General features: G+C 46.8%; 1 long non-coding RNA gene across 1 annotated transcript in view; it reads right to left on the bottom strand.

The window, feature by feature from the left end:
* Positions 1–4,070: 4,070 nt before the first annotated feature.
* The window catches only part of LOC129653674 (uncharacterized), a 28,047-nt gene continuing 12,911 nt past the window's right edge, over positions 4,071–19,206 (bottom strand). Inside the window, exon 3 of the long non-coding RNA XR_008715191.1 lies at positions 4,071–4,516. This is a non-coding gene — a long non-coding RNA (uncharacterized LOC129653674). The remainder of the gene's footprint in view (positions 4,517–19,206) is intronic.

The raw sequence follows: 19,206 nt of genomic DNA, 5'->3' as shown, positions 1-19,206 counted from the left end.
AAAACATGTAGAAATCATCCAGTGTTTGGAAATGAAGCGACATGCTTCTAAATAACCCATAGATCAAAGTACAACTCATAAGAGAAGTTAGAAAATACTGTGAATTGAATGATAGTAAAAACACACACAACATATCGACATTTATGTGACTCCTCCAAAACAGTGCTAGGAGTGGAATTGTGACGTTAAATGCTTATATTAAATGCAAAATAAATTTTAAAATAAGTGATCTCAGCTTCCATTATAAGAAGCTAGAAAAAAAGAGAATGTTAAACCCAAAATAAGTTTTAACTGAAGAAACAGAAAAAAGATACCTAGAAAGATTGATAAAATTGAGAAAACCTGAACAAGATCAATACAAAAAAATAGAGAATAGTCTAATCGTCACTATCAGAAATAGAAAGAGGATTACCACTACATTTGCTCAGACCTATAAACAGGAAAATAAGGAACACTGTAACAACTTTATGCTGATAAATTTAACAACTTAGATGAACTGAACAAATTCCTTGAAAACACAATCTTGTAAAACTGACATAAAAGCATAGGAAATAAAAATAGCCTGTATCTAGCTTTTTTAATGTGAAATTCATGACCAAAACAAAAATTTACAGCCCAGATAGTTTGGCAGTAATTCTATGACATACTTAAGAAATAATGAAATCATTCACAAACTCCCTCAGAAGATGAAAAAAAGGACCATGTTATATTTGGTTCACAAAGCCAGAAAAATCCTGATTTCAAAACTGGCCAAAGACATTTCAAGTAAGGAAAAATTGTGGTCAAATAGCCCCCCTGAACATAGACACAAAAATCCTTCCCAAAATATTAGCAAATCAAACCCATCAATACACAAGAATTTCAAATTATGACCAAGTAGAGTCATATATACCATTATACCAGGGAAACAAGTAGTTTTAACATTCAAAAACCAATCCATATATTTCATACTAATGAAGCAAAGGAAAGAATTATATATTATATCAATACATAGTCATTTAAATTTAAAAATCATTTGTCAAAACTCAAAACCCATTCATGGTTTAAACTAAGCAAAGTAGGAATAGAAGGGAACTTCTTAATCTGATAAACACATCTACAAAAAGTCCTATGATTAACAACACACTTAATGGTAAAATACTGAACTCTTTTCCCTGTATTTCAGGAAAAGAGTAAGAATGTTTCTTTCAACTTGCTATTCATTATTGTACTAGATGTTCTAGCTAGAACACAAGGAGAAATGAAAAGTAAACAAAAAGCAAAAAAAAATTGAAAGAAATTCGTAAGTATTATGAGAGTTTATGTCAAAAATCCTAAAGAAGCCACCTAAATAAAAAGCTATTAAAATTTAGAAGTGAATAAAAGGCACAGGATACAAAGTTCACAGTGTCAGTATACAGCATTTGGATAATGAAGTTTTAAAATATCATTTGCAAAAACATCATGAGATGTACAACACTTAAGAATAAATTAGCAAAGGATGTGCTGAAGATCTACATTGAAAACTACAAAATATTGCTGAGATTAAAGAGATATAAATAAATGAAGAAATATACGCTGTTTGTGTATTATACGAAGAGTCAATATTGTTAGTGCCAATTCTCCCCAAATTTTCTATAGAGTCAATGAAATAGCAATAAAAATTTCAAACAGATATTTTATAGACATTAACAAGTTGATTCGAAAATGTATATGAAGAAAAGAGGGGTAGATTAGCCTTTACAACGTTAAGTGAAAGTGTCAGTACCTCAGTCGTGTCCAACTCTGCAACCCCATGGACTGTAGGCTGCTAGGTTCCTCTGCCCATGGGATCTCCAGGCAAGAATACTGAAGTGGACAGCCATTCCCTTCTCCGGGGGATTTTTCCAACCCACGGATCGAAGCTGTGTCTCCTGCATTGCAGGTAGGTTCTTTACCATCTGAGCCACCAAGGAAATCACAAAACCTGGTTTCCAAGCTTACAGGGTTTCACTGGGGTGATGATTACGTAGGTGTATATACATTTCAAAGCATGTTGAATCACTCATGAGAACTGGGCCTATTTTACTTCAATAATACCAACCTAGATAGCATATTGAAAAGTAGAGACATTACTTTGCCAACAAAGGTCCGTCTAGTCAAGGCTATGGTTTTTCCTGTGGTTATGTATGGATGTGAGAGTTGGACTGGGAAGAAGGCTGAGCGCTGAAGAATTGATGCTTTTGAACTGTGGTGTTGGAGAAGACTCTTGAGAATCCCTTGGACTGCAAGGAGATCCAACCAGTCCATTCTGAAGGAGATCAGCCCTGGGATTTCTTTGGAAGGACTGATGCTAAAGCTGAAACTCCAGTACTTTGGCCACCTCATGCTAAGAGTTGACTCATTGGAAAAGACTCTGATGCTGGGAGGGATTGGGGGCAGGAGGAGAAGGGGACGACAGAGGATGAGATGGCTGGATGGCATCACTGACTTGATGGACATGAGTCTGAGTGAGCTCCAGGGCTGGTGATGGACAGGGAGGCCTGGTGTGCTGCAATTCATGGGGTCGCAAAGGTTGGACACGACTGAGCGACTTAACTGAACTGAATACCAATAATAAGTAATTATTATTTATGCTAGTTTCTTATTGGTAGACTCCATCATAAGAAAGGAAGGATGCGTGCTGGTAAGTGCAGGTGGCAGGAGACAAGCATAATGCAATGACTCTGATGGACACTGCTGTGTCAGTTGGCTTAAACCAAAACACCCCAGAATCTCTTCTCTCTATATTTCCAAGTTGGAATTGGTCAAAACAAGAATTTGCCCAAAATCTGGAAGGCAGGTCATACCGTAACTAACAGACTCTGAAGGTCGCCCTAATCAGATGTGGTGATGAGTCGCCCAACAGGTCTCGTAGCTCCATCCACTCCTCACCCAACCCTCCTTCTCCACTGCCAACCCTGCCCACCAGCCACAGACTCGGGCTCAGTACCAGACACTTGCTGAGGACCCAGAGGGGCAGCCTCGTAGAGCAAAGTGTCCCCCAGCCCGCCCTTGTGTTCCCAGGCTAGACGTGTTCTCAGCTTGTCCGGTTGGTTGCTGGCTCATTTTCTCTCCCTCTAGTTTCCTTTCTGACCTTTTCTTTGCAAGTTCCTTTCCAATTGTGTAAGCTCTGATGGCCAAAATAAATCTCTTGTTCGCTACACTTATAGTGATCCTGGCCCTCTGACTGTGAGAGTCTCCCTTTCACCCCTGAGGCCAGAGCAGATTTACTTAATGAGATGATGGGTGATGGGGGCTCAGTGTACTACATGCAGGCGGGGGACAGGGCACAACCCTGCAGCAAGCCACCTACTGCAGGGACAGGAGTCGTGCAGGAGATTAAACCTCAGGTGAGCTCTCACAGCCATCAGAGCATCTGAAAATCATAAGATGCAGCCTTATATTAAAATAGGCTTCCCCATGAAGCTGCCTGATACAGATTCTGGTTGCAAAAACCAAAGTCCTAGGACACCCTGTCTTGGATCTGTGAAGAGACCAGTCCACATAACTGAAAAGTCAGACAAGGTGTCAGGAGAGGGTAAGGTGCCTGTGCACAGAAGCAGATGCTTGTATTTATTTCAAAAAAAAAAAGGAAAACCCATGCACATCTTTTTGGCCAGAAAAATAAAGACTCGTTTATCAGAAACAATTAACCTGGCCTTTGTATTCAGAAAATGATGGAATCTTAGGAAAAGCATCTTACATTCTCATATATATACAAATTTTATATATTGACAGATAAATGTATATGGCACCAACCTGCCTTTACATTCTCTAACGTGCATATCAGAGAAGGCGATGGCACCCCACTCCAGTACTCTTGCCTGGAAAATCCCATGGACAGAGGAGCCTGGTGGGCTGCAGTCCATGGGGTCGCTAAGAGTCGGACACGACTGAGCGACTTCACTTTCACTTTTCACTTTCATGCATTGGAGAAGGAAATGGCAACCCACTCCAGTGTTCTTGCCTGGAGAATCCCAGGGACGGGGGAGCCTGTTGGGCTGCCATCTCTGGGGTCACACAGAGTCGGACACAAATGAAGTGACTTAGAAGCAGCAGCAACACACATATATATTCAAGGTGACTTTTTTTGAAATACAATACTCTTTGCAGAATGTTCAAACACATATCAGGCATGTTGTAGATGAAACAGCTGCATTGGAAAGAGAGTTGAACAATATGGCCTTTAATATCCTTTCCGACACTGAGATTCCCTGTAATATAATTTGTTATGTTTGTTTTTTTAAAAAAATCAATCTATTACATTATGGTCACACCTCATAAAAGGCACTATGCAAATGAAGGTGGATCTTTGTTATGAATAATAATGTTCTGATTGTCCTTTTCGTAGAAGCTGTAATTGCTGAATTAATTCCACTCTGGTGGGTGCTCCTACAACACCCATATCTTCTCTTTCACTTTGCAGAAATAATACTTGCTTGTACAGTCTCCTCAAAGTCTTAAGTTCCTTGATTGCTTAGGCATTCCCTGGTGACTCAGACAGTAAAGAATCCACCTGCAATGCAAGAGATCCAAGTTCAATCCCTAGGTCAGGAAGATCCCCTGGAGAAGGGATTGGCTACCCACTCTAGTATTCTTGCCTGGAGAATCCCATGGACAAAGGATTCTGGTGGGCTACAGTCCATGGGGTTGCACTGAGTCAGACACAACTGAGCGACTAATACTTTCAAAGACACCAAAGGAGAAATATGCAAATTTTTGAACAGAGCTGGGCAGTCCAGTGGGCTGAGGTGTATGGTCTGTGGGGGGAGTGGTAGGAAATCAATGGTGACACTGGTCAGGTGGAAAGAGCCTTCACTGACAGGTGCAGCAGGCTGGGAGATGGTCCCAAAGACATGGAAACTCTCATCCCTGAACCCCGTTACTTTATTGGCAAATGTGACCTTGCAGGTGTGATAAGATTATCTTGGGTTAAACAAGTGGACCCTAAATGTGTTCACAAGTGTCCTTAAAAGAGGAAGGCTGAGGGAGGTTTCAGTGTAGAAGAGAAAGAATGTGAAGAGGGACCAGAGAGAGGGCCAGAGATGCTCTGCTGCTGACCTTGAAGACAGTGAAGAGGCCACGAGCCAAGGAATGCAAGGAGCACAAGCCTTAAGAGTGGAGAAGGCAGACGACTGTCTCCTTTGGAGCTTAGGAGGGAGCACAGCCTGCCAGCACCTTAGTTTTGGCCCAATGAACTGCATTCCAGATTTCTGAATCCAGAATCTTAAGAGAACAAATGTGTATTATACACAATCACGTTTATGGTGATTTGTCTCAGACACCACAGGAAATGAAGAGAACCAGATTAAGACATTAGATTGTTATGTGTTAGGCAGCGAAGGGTCATTAAAATTCAGGTATAAATGGATGGAGAGAAGGCAAACATGAGAGGTGTGTGAGAGGAAAAAGTAAGAAACCACAGCTTGATTTGAGAAATAGGAAAAATCTCCCTGGGTATTTTGTTAGCAAAGCATTTTGGTATCCTCTGGGATGAAAGGTGCAGGAGAAAATGTAATAACGCTAATAAATATTCGATGATTTTCCTGGAACATGTCCTCGGGTGAACTACAAGGCAGCTCTAAATGTTAGGATAAGAGATGTGGGAGGTTCGGCAGTTTGGGGTCTCGAGGGTGCCATAGAAACCATGACTGTGTTTGTCTGGGTTCCCTGGGGACTGTCATCCTCACGTCTTCCCCCTCAAATTGTAATTCATACAGGAGCTCAAGGGGAGGGGTGGGGGTGGCAGCAAAGGGCAGAATCGAGAGCTGTTTGAGGCAACAATAGCAGGACCAGAGTGTCATGAATTATTTAGCAATTAACCAAGGCAGCTTAAGACCCATTCCAAACACTGAGCAAGCAACCACTAGGTTAATCGGCATGGATTTGTCATGAGTGGGCAGCTAGACCTCTAAAGTATATTCTGGGGACACTTGTTCATACGGGGGCTCTAAGACCTGCTAACTCATCTCCCTCATATGTCATAAAATAATAATTGAGGCTCCTACCTCCCAAAGGTTGATTTTTAAACCAGAGATTTGAGGTCCCAACACTTCTGATTCTTCATCCTCTTCTAAGGGGGCCTTAAGGACTCAACAGGTGGCACTAGTGGTAAAGAGCCCACCTGCCAACGCAGGAGACGTAAGAGACACAGGTTTGACCCCTGCATCAGAAAGATCCCCATGGCAACCCACTCCAGTATTCTTGCCTGGAGAATCCCATGGATGGAGAAGCCTGGTGGGCTACAGTCCATGGGGATGCAAAGAGTCAGACATGCCTGAAGTGACTTAGCATGCACGCAAAGACTCAACAGAGGCCTTGACCTTGGATATACAGGAACTCCACATTCCAAAACAAGAATATTCATTTTCTATTCGAGCTGAGGGGAACCTTGGCGGTTGTGTCATACAAGCCTCTAATTCAACAACCAAGAAAGCGTACAGTCATGGAAGTCAAGCAACCTGGCACCAAGACCCCTGATTTCCCAGCCAGGGATGTGGCTCCTGGATCACAACCCTGAAGTTAATTTCTCCTTGGGAGCAGGAGACTCATGCATCACTGGGGCTAAAATTTTGGGGACGTATGGACCCAATATCCTTGTTCTTTGGAGAATGAAGGCCTTGCTCCATGGAGTCCTGGCTTTTCCTTCTGTGTCAGGGTCCACTTTGGAGCTGAAACCACTTATAAGCCCAATTAATGGAAAAGGAGCCATGAGCATGAAGTCAAACAGACCTGCATTTAAATTCCAGCCCGTCGCTTACTTACATGCTGTGTGATCACAGGCAACTCATGTGATCGCTCTGATCCCCGTTTCCTCATGTGTAAGTATAGAATAAAATTCCTACCTCTGAGTTGCTGTGAAGATTCAATTGGGTGATACATGGAACGCAAAAGCACTTAATAGAATGCTTAGAATACTCCAATGCGGGATGAGCGCTTGCTGTGTCTGAGTTTGAACGAGTTTTCAGGAACACAAGGATGAACACAAAGGCTTCCAAAAATACCTTCACTCACAGCCTGTTGTAAAGATCTTACATTCTGCCATTAGCAACATAGAGTCTAAAAGAACAGTCGGTCTCTGGGAATTCACATTAAAATAAAAATACTCCAGAAACTGAAATCGATTATTAACACTTCAGCCGGAATTAACTGCTCGGGGAAACAATGAAGGTCCTGCAGAAATAAGAGAAAAGAGGTAAAAGCGAGGGGAACAGAGTGAGTTATGCTGAACGGAACCAAACTCGTGTCAAATCCTGTTTTCTTTGGACCAAAGGGATTTCTAAATCCAATGGGATTTCTAAATTCTAAAACAATCCTAGAAGCAATGTTTTTTAATTTTCGTGTTTCCATGTTTTGCAACAGCTAAGACTGTTGACAGGGAGGAAGGGCAAGGTCCAAATACCTCCCCTGGATCTGTCCACTGGTTCCAGCCCAGTGTTCTGGAAGCCAGGAGTCTGCCTCCGCCCATTTCCATTATTTCTTCATTGGTACATCTGGCCTTTTGCGACATGACACACATTCACCGAATTCTTCGGCAGAAACAGTGATAAAGCAACATCCTTCACTTGAAGAGTTCACCTTCGAGCAGAAAATACAGATTTGAAGCAAGTCATTGGAATATGATGTAATCCCTGGTTTACAGAAGCAAGAACTCTAGATGGAAACAGGGAAGGAACGACTTCTTTCTGGCTGGGGAAGGCCTGGAAGGTTGCACAGAGAGGAGACATTTGAGTGTTGATGTGGAGCAAACTGTGGGTGGGAAGAAAATTCCAATGGGACAGGATAGCCTGAGCTAAATTAAATGGGATTTTAATTTTTTAATTTCTTTTAAAGAGATAAAGAACCTTCTATTTTATTGTATTATTTTGAAAAAATATTTTATTCATTTATTTAGGCTGCACTAGGTCTTAGTTGGGGCAGGCAGGGTATAGTTCACTGACCAGGGGTGGATCCCAGTCCCCCTGAATTGGAACCATGAAGTCTTAGCCGCTGGACCACCAGGGAAGTCCCCAAATGGGTTAAATGGTATATTTCCCAAACTGACTGATCACTGGAATTATCTAGAGATCCTTCGGAAAATGTTCATTATCAGATCTTGCCCTAGACACACCGAATTAAAATCTCCCGATACAGGTCCTAGAAACTGATCATTTTCTCCAGGCTTCCAGGTGATTCTAGCAGGAATGTTTGGGAACAACTGACTTTGGATACAATATGGATAATGCAAGTGATTGTCTCTAGCTCACAGTTTGCTGTGGCCACCCCCCTCCAATGCCCACCAGGCTTGCTCCTGGCTCTTACATGCTAGTCCACACAGGTGGCCCCTTCATGCAGACCTGTATCTCTGCCCCCGAGCTTCCCCTAGCTGCATGCTTGGCCCTCAGGGCTGACAACCCAGGGACATGCGCTACACTTTGGAACTGACTCCAAGCTGCTCATGGAGCAAGACTCTCACTACCACAGGCCATGTAGGCTTCAGTCCCTCTCTGTTCACTCACCCAACTGCACCCTTAGCTCACCTCCACATGTACTCACACTCAGATCCTTTCTGAAGTTCAACTCTGGATGAGCCACACCTAACACACTCACACATGGCTACTGCCAGTCTCACCCTTGCACACCCTTCAGTCTTGGATTCCCAGAGAGGAAGGACCTCCATCCTGCCCAGATCAGGTGTCCTGGAGACGACATTCCTCTACGGATGGTGTTTACTACCTGTGACTGTGGGCATTATGAAGTACTAGGGTTCTGTTTCCATGCGAGGAAACTGAGACCCCAGCTGGCAAATGAGTCACATGAGGCCTCACAGAAAGGAGCAATCCAGGCTTGAAACTCAGGTTTCTTTGTTCTTAATAGCAATGGTTCTGAGAACCTGATGAAATGTGTATGTCCTCTCCTTACTCCTTCCCAGGAAAACATGCAGACACTGACCTTTTCATAAAGGTCTATACATTTCAGTCTATTCATGAACTTCAAGTGTGTCTATGCACCCCTGTGGGAACAGGATGCAAAGATTCACAGAAGAAGCCTAGTGCTTCTGTTCACCTTTCCCCCAAGATCTCACTCAAGACCACAGTCCTCCAGAGGCTTCTCTCTGTCATTGTGATTTAGAGCATCAGTGGACAGGGTGCTTATCAACACCTGGTCATTGGTGCACACCCAGAGGAGGAGAGAGAATGGCTCTGCTAGCTGGGAGCATCCATGCATGGTCAGCATTGACAACCAACAATCAAACCATGAGAAATCAGGTAAACAACTGAATCTGTGGCTAGATTCATTTTCGGAACCCAGGCTGCAACAATCACAGACACCCAATAAACAGTGGCCTTTCAATGCAGAGGGTGTCAAAAGACTTTCCTTTCAGAAATATATAATATTCTTCTTCACTTATCGGGGAAGACTTTCTAAAGGTGCCAGTTCATGTGATATTTGAAACAGGAACATCTCAGCTGATGCTCTGACAGCGGCCATTCTTCAAGAGGCAAAAGCATAACCAGGAGCAGGAATGGCTGACCTAAATCTTAGTTCTTAGCTTGACTAGCATGCGGACCCTGGGCAAGTCACTTAAACCCTGCGTTGCACTTTCTCCATCTGCACAGCGGAGATGAAAACAGCACCCACTTTTCACGCTCTCATGGGGGAGAAAGGAGTTGATATGTACACAGCACTAAGAAGAGTATCTGACTCTCACCAAGAACTCAGTACATAGGAATGGTCTGTCCTGGTCTGGGTCCTCTGGGAAGCAGATCATGGGCCAAAGCTGATGTGATAACCCTCATAGGGGAGGGGACAGGCAAAATGCCAAGAAACAAGAATGAGGGGAGAGGGAAGAGAAACAGAGAAGGAGGAAGAGCAAACAGAAGGTCCAAGGTCACATGTTAACAAGATGACCACAGCTTCACGAGGAAACACTGCTGGGCCTTTATCCCAAAGGTCACATCCAAAGAGGCCACCCAGAACCACCGCATTTAAGAATAAGCCATTGGGAAGAAAAAGACTGGATGCTTCAGCTCCGATCTCCTCGATGCCGGTCCTTTATTGGTCATAGTTCACCTCGAAGAGAATGACCTGTGTCCTGAGCTCAGGTCACTTCTGGAGAAGCCAGGGCCTCCATGCATCTGGTCAGTTCATCCCTGCCCCCAGGAAAAGGCCTGGGGACTGGTCACAGGGGTGTAGGGGTGGGGATTGTGGAGAGGACAGCAGAAGTGCTCAAATTGTTCTAAGACCTCACAATAACTGGCTCTGCTACACTTATTACTGTTGTTCTCTCAAAACTGTTATTTTCAACCATGTACCTTTACCCTTTCCTGACAAGGGGTTACTTTTTATCCAGCTGGTCTTGAAGAGAAGTTTCTCTCCCATTTTCTGCTCCAGTACCAGAAAGACGAGATGAAAACTTCCACAGTGAATTGAATCACAATTCCACGAAAGGACCCCAGTCAATCTCAGAGAGGAAATGGATTTGTGGCCAACAACCAGATGTGTGCTCGAGATTACTGGGGGATTTTCGATTTCCAGTTTAGGCTTTCTCCACGCTGAGTTTCAGAACTGAGCAGGAACCAGAGAAGAGTCTACCAGAAAAGGAAGAACCCAGGCCATGGAATCTCAGTGCTGAGAAGAGAAGCGGGATGTGAGACCCCCCGAGCTTCCAAGCCAGAGTCAGAAAGGCTTGCGCCAGAGGGTGGTGCCCCCTTGGGGTCTCTGGAGGCAGACTGTGAGGCTGAGCTGGGGTGCAAGATGCCCACTAGGGATCAGCCACAGAGGAAGAAAGAGGCAAAAGCAGGATGGGCAGAGGGAAAGGAGGGGTCCTGAGGCAGGCGCTCTGGAGCGAGGGGTGCTATTAGGGTACCCCATGTGGGCTCCCCCTGGCTGAGGCACCAGCATGCACTGTCTCAGTGAGATGTGACCTCAGATGAGGCCACGGCATCCATCAAGGTCCACTCTGAGATGCTGAGAGTGGGATTGCCTGTCCCACGCCAGCGCAGCAAGTCCTTCCCTGAAGGGCACCAGATTGATGCTACTCCATGTCACTCACAGGCTTCCCTTTGGCCTCGTGGATCTGTTTATCTAGGTATGTTCAAGGAGTGTTTCCTCCAGAATTCGGAGGGGGGCGGGGGCGGGGGCGGAGGGGGCGTTGGTGGTGGGCTACTGTGCTGGAGGAGACTCTTGAGAGTCCCTTGGATTACAAGGAGATCAAACCAGTCAGTCCTAAAGGAAATCAACCCTGAATATTCATTGGAAGGGCTGATGCTGAAGTTGAAGCTCCAATACTTTGGCCACCTGATGCAAAAGGCTGACTCATTGGAAAAGACTCCAATGCCGGGAAAGATTGAAGCAGAAGGAGAAGGGGACAACAGGGTATGAGATGGTTGGATGGCAACACCCATTCGATGGACATGAGTTTGAGCAAACACCGGGAGATAGTGAAGGACAGGCAAGCCTGGCATGCTGCAGTCCATGAGATCGCAGAGTTAGACAAGACTTAGTGACCGAACAACAAAAAATTCCTATGTAAATGAAACCCAGGCTCTTTCAGGATGGAAATGTAGCTGCAATAATTATTTAAATGTCCTCCCAATTGTTTTGTTGAAATCCTAACACCCAGTGTGATGGTAATAGGAGGGGGCCCTTTGGGAAGTGCTTAGATCCTGGGATTGGAGCTGCCTGAATGGGATCCGTGCTCTTAGAAAAGAGACCCCCAGAGAGTTCCTTGCCCCCTTCTGCCAAGTGAGAACCCAGGGAGAAGACAGCATCTCTGAGCTAGGAAGTGGATTCTCACCAGACCCCCAAATCTGCCTGTGCTTCGGTCTTGGACCTCCTACCTCCAGAACTGCAAGAAATAAACCCCTACTGCGTATAAGCCAGCCAGTCTGTGGTATTTTTGTTAGAGTAGCAGGGTAGACTATGACAGTAGCCAAGTCACCATTAAGTGTCCGGTTGGTCTCCTTGAGGGATGGGGCCACTGTGGAATCTTAGCATGAATCTCTTGCAGCAGCAGGCTGAACAGTTGGCAGTGGTGGAAATCGGCCTTGGGGAGTGGGCGTCCATGTTGAAGGGCCCACGCATGCCCACGTTCCTGGCCACCACGCCTCATCACAGACATGCTCATGGCTAACGTCCGTCCTCTTGCCCATTATTTTACCTTGGTGGTCATTTAGTGCCTCTTCCCTGGGGGTGAATTCAACTGGCATTAACATATGTACAAAGATCTTCACACACAGCACTCACTTCCATATGCCCATTCACAAGCCTCGGTCCTCCAATCTCCCCACCTTTGTCACTCCAGATCCCTGACCAGTCAGCCAGAATCCCAAATGTTACTAACTTGGGCTCTGCCCAAGGTATAAGAACCTGTCTTTACCTAGTAATTGAAGCTCAATTTTTCTGCCCCAAAGCCCTGGCCCCAGCCCTCAGCTTCCTCGGTCCATCTGCTTGACCTCCTTTAGACGCAACCAAAGACGCCCTCTGGCTTTCAGCTGCCTGTTGCTCTCAGCTGTTTCTTTTCATTCTGCAGAGCACCAATAACCTCTAGCAATAGCCATCCAATCCTGTTATCCTCATGGCTAATGTTGTCTCCCTACCTTTCAAACACCTGATATATTGCACCCACTAGTCTGTTCCCCCCTGCCAGTGCCCCATCGGTCAGGTGTAAACACTGGACCCCAACTTTGTGCCAGAGGCTCTCTTTAGTCCACCTGCCTGCAGTGAAGGGCTCTTCTGGCCAACCAAAGAGTGAGCGAGCCAGCTCCAGACCTCCCCTGCAGACCAACTGCATCTTAGTACCATCCTGGGTCAGCAGCATCCTAGGCTGGATTCTCTAAAACTGACTCTGAGATGGAATTTGGGGTACAGTCTATGAGTCAGGGCCAACATCTTTGGAAACAAAGAAGAAACAGGCTTGGGAAGGGGAAAGTCAGACTGTGATGCAGACCTGACAAAACCTCAACCACAGGCTTTCCTGGTGGCTCAGAGATAAAGAATCTGCCTGCCAATGCAGGGGACATGGGTTCGATCCCTGGTCCCGGAAGATCCCACATGCCTTGGGGCAACAACCCATATGCCACAGCTACTGAAGCCTGGGCACCCTGAGCCCATGCTCTACAAGAGAAGCAACCACGAGGAAAAGCCTGCCCACCATAGAGTGGGGACTACTCTCCACAACTAGCGAATGCCCACGTGAAACAATGAAGACCCAGTGCAGCCAAAAACAAATAAACCAGTCTTAAAAACAAAACAAAACACCTCAGCCACTCTGAGGGGGCTCTGCAGTGACAGCTGCCCATCACTGTGTCCCTGGGCAGGCTGGCACTCAGGGCCTCTGCTCCTGCACCTGGCACGGTCTCCAGGGGGCTGCTCTGGGAAGGGCATCACGTGAGAGGCAGTGAGGAGACCCAGAAGGGGCTGAGGGTTGGTGGGTGGCTGCCGAGGGCCTCCTCAGGGCTAGGTGGCAAGCTCCAGGGACCCGGGCAGTGCTTCACAGTTTCCCGTGTCCCCCCAACTCAGGAAATACCGCATCCACCTCTGGGCTCCACTGGGACCATTTCAAGGCTAAACCAGGCCTGCAGCAGCTCCGCTGTCTGCCCTCTGCCGCTCTCTGGGCCTGATTAGACCTCTCAGTGAGGGGTCTGGTCACAGGCTGTCCAGAATCCAGGGCCCTTGCTGACTGGCCCCTGATTCACAGCCCTTCACTCAGGCGGCCCCGAAAGGTTCATCAAAGCTTCTCTTCACCTTCAGGGCACACGTTTGTTGAGAGTACATCTGTGTACTCTGAGTATTTCACTGTGGAGGCAGCCTCCCCCAGGCTGCAAGCAAAATGCCATGTGCCCTGCAGGCCTTCATTTAGATAATAATTAACTAAAAGGGAGAGATTGAGGGCCTGCTGTGAGCCCAGAACTCGGGTTCTCCCTCCATCCCTCCCTCCCTCTCTCCTTCTATCTCTCCGCAACACACACACACACACGCATGCACACACTCACACACCACACTACAGTGCCTGTGCAAGTCATGGCATCTGTCCATCCACTCAGCACTCGCGGGGTGACCACTAGGTGTCGGTGCTGGGGAGACCGGTAGGGTCCCTGCCTCGTGGAGCTCCTTGTCTCAGGTGAGATGGGCAGATAAGGTGAGGAAGCCTGCAGTTTCCTGTGATAAGGGCTCCAACAGACATGAGTAACACTACACAGGCAGGGACAGGTGAGGCTAAGCCCAGGGATGAGTGTGGGTGCCTCCAGGCCAGGACTGAGAGGGTGTCTCTGCAGTGTGGCCTGAGGGAGCTGCAGGCTGGGCGAGGCTGGAGCATTCAGTGTTGGGGGGCAGGGGGTCCCAGGAGATGAGGGGGCAGAGTGATCTCAGGAAAGGCCTGAAGACATAAGGTGGGGTCCACAGGGCCTTCGGAACAGGCGAGGGGCTAAGGAGCATGTATGTAGGCAGATCAGCCTAGAGCCCTGCTGTGGATGGAGCGAGACGGGTGACGAGTCTCAGGCCCGGACACAAGGAGGTCAGCCGGAACAGTGGCAGAGCTCCAGGCCAGGATAGGAGGGTCAGGTTCCAACAGCAGCAGGGAGAACAGGAAGCTCCAGACAGGTAGAGAGACAGGAGGATGTAAACCAATCAAACCCGGAGACAGAAACTCGGAGAGAGGGAGAGCGAGGACTCAAGGATTCTAGGTGCCTGGCCTAGACTCGATGAGGTGTGGGGGGAGGGCAGGTTGAGGATCCAGTTGTGCACGTGTTGCACTGGACCTGCCTGTGTGCAGTCAGGTGGGGAAGTCCACGGAGCAACCGTGCACGCGGGTGTGAAACGCAGGTGCGGTATCTATGTTAGAAATACGGGTCTGGGGTCAGCATGCGGGTTCATGTGACACCTGCCATGGCAGAAGCTGCCTTCCGGGTGATACACACCCTGTCCTTAGAGCTTGTGTCATGGGCGCGAGAGGCAGGAGGCAGGCATGTGGCAATTAGGTCCAAGACAAGGCCTGGATTTTGAAACTGGAAGGAAGAGTCCAGACAACACAGAGGAAGGGAAACTTTCCATTCACAAGTTTGCAAATCAAATCCCTCCCTTGGCCCCTCCATAGAGAGAAAGCAGAGAACAAAGAATGGCAGAAAGAATTTTTACATAAATCATAATTAGTAACACACACATGGGCTCAGTGTGGGCGAGCAATTAGACAGCTAATTACATGGAAGCTGTGTGTTCACGAAGCCAGAGAGTCTTACCCCAAAATGGGGAGCTTGGGGCTACAAAGAATCACCTGGGGAGACTGAGGCTGCCAGTGGGGCGGGTCCAGGCCTCGGGGAAATAGCTAGTAAACGTAATGAGTGGGAGTTTGGATGTGTGCATGCGCACGAGCGCGTGCACGTAAGGATGCTACGCATGAATCCACACGCACAGAATTCCTGAGCACCTGCAAAAGCAGCTGGGCTTCTGGCCTAACTGGAAGAGAAATGGATTCTCTTAACCAAGTACCACTAGAAAAATGCTGCCCTCCAGCTAAGGGATTCGCCGCTACCCCAGGGCCCAGGGGGCCTGGATTTGTGCATAGCAAGAGCTCCATCTAGTGATGGGCGCTGGAATTGTTCATGGTGCCTCCTGCCCCGTGGATCTTGGGGGATCCATGGAGCAGAGGGTGGTCACACCCCAGAGTTCCCTGGTGATGAGGGATTGTGTGTCACTCGGGGACTGATTCCTGGCCAGCCGTGTTCTGAGCCATGGCTAGAAACAGACGGGATGTTCCTTCACAGTGGAACAGTAGAAACCGCCCAAGCGCAGAGAAAATTATGGGGCTTTTTTTCCCCTTTCTGTTTCACAATTTATTTCCAAAAGCCCTTTTTGTCTTCAACAGCCACAGGCTCTATGTGGGGTTTGCAGCTCAATTGTGGTTCTCTCTCATTTTTCTGTTTCCTTTCCCTCACAAACATGAAGGAAAAAGGCTTCCTCAGAAACAAAGGGTTTTGGATTCTTTCCGGCTGAGAGCCAGGGGTAAGTGTCCACCTGGAAAAGTCAGTGATGGAGTAACCCTGGAAGGGGAAAGGGGGAAGGGGGAGGGGCGAGGTTCCGCCTGTACCTCAGTTTCTCCCCTGGCCTCAGCCCTCTCCCCCTGTAACCATGCACAGACAGCTCCCAGCCAAGGTCACACTGAAGCAGAGGCCAGGCAGAGGCCAGAAGAATGACGAGCAGACCAGTGTGGTCATTGCTGCAGTGGGAGAAGGAAATTGGGGGTGGGGGTGTGAAAAACAGAATTCAACTGAAGAGATTTTAAAGGTCTTATGTCTGGATTCGTGAATCGGGCAGCAACTCCATCCAGCAGATAGGAAGGAGCTGCAAAGAGCTGTACAAAATGCAAGAGTTTTCCAGGCAGAAGGGAGCAGGATGCGGAAGTTTCCAGCAAAGAGTGGACTGTTTCAGGCAAGGTCACCTTCCTATGGGGGGCGGCAGGGGTCTGTCAGGCAGATCGCCTCACCAGTGCCGACCAGGTCATGCCAGATGGTCTGGTTTAAGACTCCACTCCCAGGAGAGGTTGAAACTGCAATTAAGTGAGATTTGAAGTCGCGGTTTGGTGACTGAGCACAGGTGACTCCATCTGGGGCCTGTTATCTCTTTTTAACCAGGGGCAAACTTTTTTATTGTTTTTGTGGAGAAAGGAATGTGGGGGCTGAGTGCTGCAGAGAGAGGCCACCTTAGGACGTAGAGGGCAGAGGGCAGTTCTGAGCAGAGAAACCAGCAATTACGGATGCGGCGGGGTCTCCAGGCCGAGGCTGTCGGCAGGTCTGGGGGATACAGCCATTCAGCACCGCCGCAAGGCTTGAAGAGATCTCACCTTGGGAGACGTGATAGCAATTTCCAGTGTATTCTAGATTTAACACTCTAATACACAGAGCAGGCCGGCTGTCAACTCAGCTGAAGGTGATTCAAGGATAAAGAAGCAAACCCTCCCCTGTATGCACCACCCACTATTAAATCAGAGGTAAACACGTGAAAAGAAGGGGAGAGCGAGGATGAACCCCCTTCCCTGGCACGCACGGTACATCCCCCGGCGTGTGCGCCGCTGACACAGACCGCATCCCTCAAGAACAGAACTATGTTCTGAATTCAAATGCGCTGTCTATTTTGCACGTAGATGCAGAAACAAGGCTGTTGCCAACACTCCTAATGGAAAAATGGCAGTCTGGATACAAAGGAAAGCAGATCCTTTCACTCTATGAAATCGTCTCCACGAAATCAGAAATAAAACTGCAAGAGAAGCAAGAAAATCTTGAGCAGGAACTCTTCCCTGGGCATAAAAATGAGTTGAACTGAGCAAAATCAGAAATGCAAACCATCCCCTTCACCTTTGCCACAGGGGACTATGCCCCAGAATAGAATGTAATGCCAAATTAAATGTTCCATCCACCTCTTCCAGTAACAGAGCTGTAAAGGGGGAAAACAAATCAAGGTTGCTGCTGCTCTTGCTGAAGGGGATTGGCTGGTGGCACATAAATAAGCATATAGGAAGCAGCTAATCCGGGCGTGGGATGCTGGGGCCCAGAGGGATTGGATAAGGGGGCAGTCATCACAGGGCCGTCAAGTTAATTCTCCTCAAACCCACTTTCCCTTTCTTTGCAGAGGTTTTAGAATCTCTCAGACTTCACCTGATGCACTAGAAGAGTATTGATTACAATCAGAACACATGTGGAGGTTTTGGAGGGGGTGGGCAGTAGGAGAGACAGCGGGGCTGGGGAGTGGGGGCATTTCCATAACAAAGACTTAGCACCAGATACAGAACATGCCTCCTGCTAGCTTCAGCAACTGGGGCACCACCAGAGAAAGGAGACAGGTGAGTAGCACAGACCACCCTAGGCTTGAATTCTGATCCCTTTCGGTGCGGTGTGGCCTTGACCGGCTCTATGGCCCACGGCAAGGCCCTCCTGGGGGCCCTGAACCTCAGTGTTCTTTCTATTCATGCAGGGTGAGACTTGCACAAATCTAGAAAATTCCTTTCCGGTGTGCTATCTGATGTGGGAACCCTCGCAGAAGAGTAGAGGGTACATGACTCTAAACTCAGTATGACCGAAGACCAATGCTGATCGTGTCCACTGGGTGGGCAAGCATCACTTTTACTTCCTTCTCTGTCACTCCACGGGAAAACCTATCACTTTTATCCTCAGAAAACGAATAAGCAAACGCAGCCACTTGCCGCTAGTGAAAAGGGATACTGCCCCCTCACTTTGTAACTGCGTTCCTAGAAATCTCAGACCAAAGTGGGTTGCTATGAGCCACGTACCATTCCCCTACAGGAAGATTGCTATAATTGGGAATTGTGTTCCACATCAAGAATTTTGGCATCAAATAAATCATAGACATTGCTAGCAGAGTGATGTAAGGGGGGAACGATAACTATAAACTTGTATGATCATTTAAAATAGTAAAATTGTGCTCCAACTCACATAAAATGGGCATAAGTGTATTGTACATGTTGGTTATACAAGAGACCCCGATGTGCTATAAAGTACGGATAGAACACATAAACCCTAATGTTAGTGTACCATAAATCCAACCTGAAGCCAGCAGACTAGCTATAATAAATTTAATTAAACATTAAATGAACAATGATTTGGTTTTCTTTCTTAGAGCCTGGAAGGGCTGATTTGGCAAACTTGAATCTCTTAAAAAGGACAACAAAAATTAGCTTAAGTCCATGTGTTATTTTTCCTTTTGATGGTTTCTGGTAATAAGCAGAGGAATTTGGACTAAGTATGGGTCCATCTCAAAGGAAGAGAGTAGATACCAGTACACATTTGGTTTTTGAAGGTAACGATGATGGCATTTTTTTCCCAAAATAAACACCATTTAAGTGAGAGCTTATCTAACATATTTCCCCTTCACCCCTTCTTGCCTCCTCTCTTGTTCCAAAGTTGTTCTCTGTATTGGATCAAATAAAGGCCAACCAATAAGAGAAGAGGGTCTGCCACTTAAATCACTTCACGACATTTTGTTGACAGCTATTAGAGACCTTCACACCTTATCAGGAAAAGGAAAACAATTACAAGTCATCCAAATGGCCTTTAAAAAGAATGTTAAAACATTTCCCTCTCACATAAGACAGTTGTAGGAATGCACATTGATTGGCCACAGCTTTTGTGGAAAACAAAGTAAATCATCTCTTATATTTTCATATACTTTACGGTTTAATACTATTACATAGTTCGATTATCATAGCTACCTGGT

This window comes from Bubalus kerabau, chromosome 5, assembly GCF_029407905.1.
Source record: "Bubalus kerabau isolate K-KA32 ecotype Philippines breed swamp buffalo chromosome 5, PCC_UOA_SB_1v2, whole genome shotgun sequence".
Lineage (NCBI taxonomy): Eukaryota > Metazoa > Chordata > Mammalia > Artiodactyla > Bovidae > Bubalus > Bubalus kerabau.
This window is presented reverse-complemented; position numbering and strand designations above follow the sequence as displayed.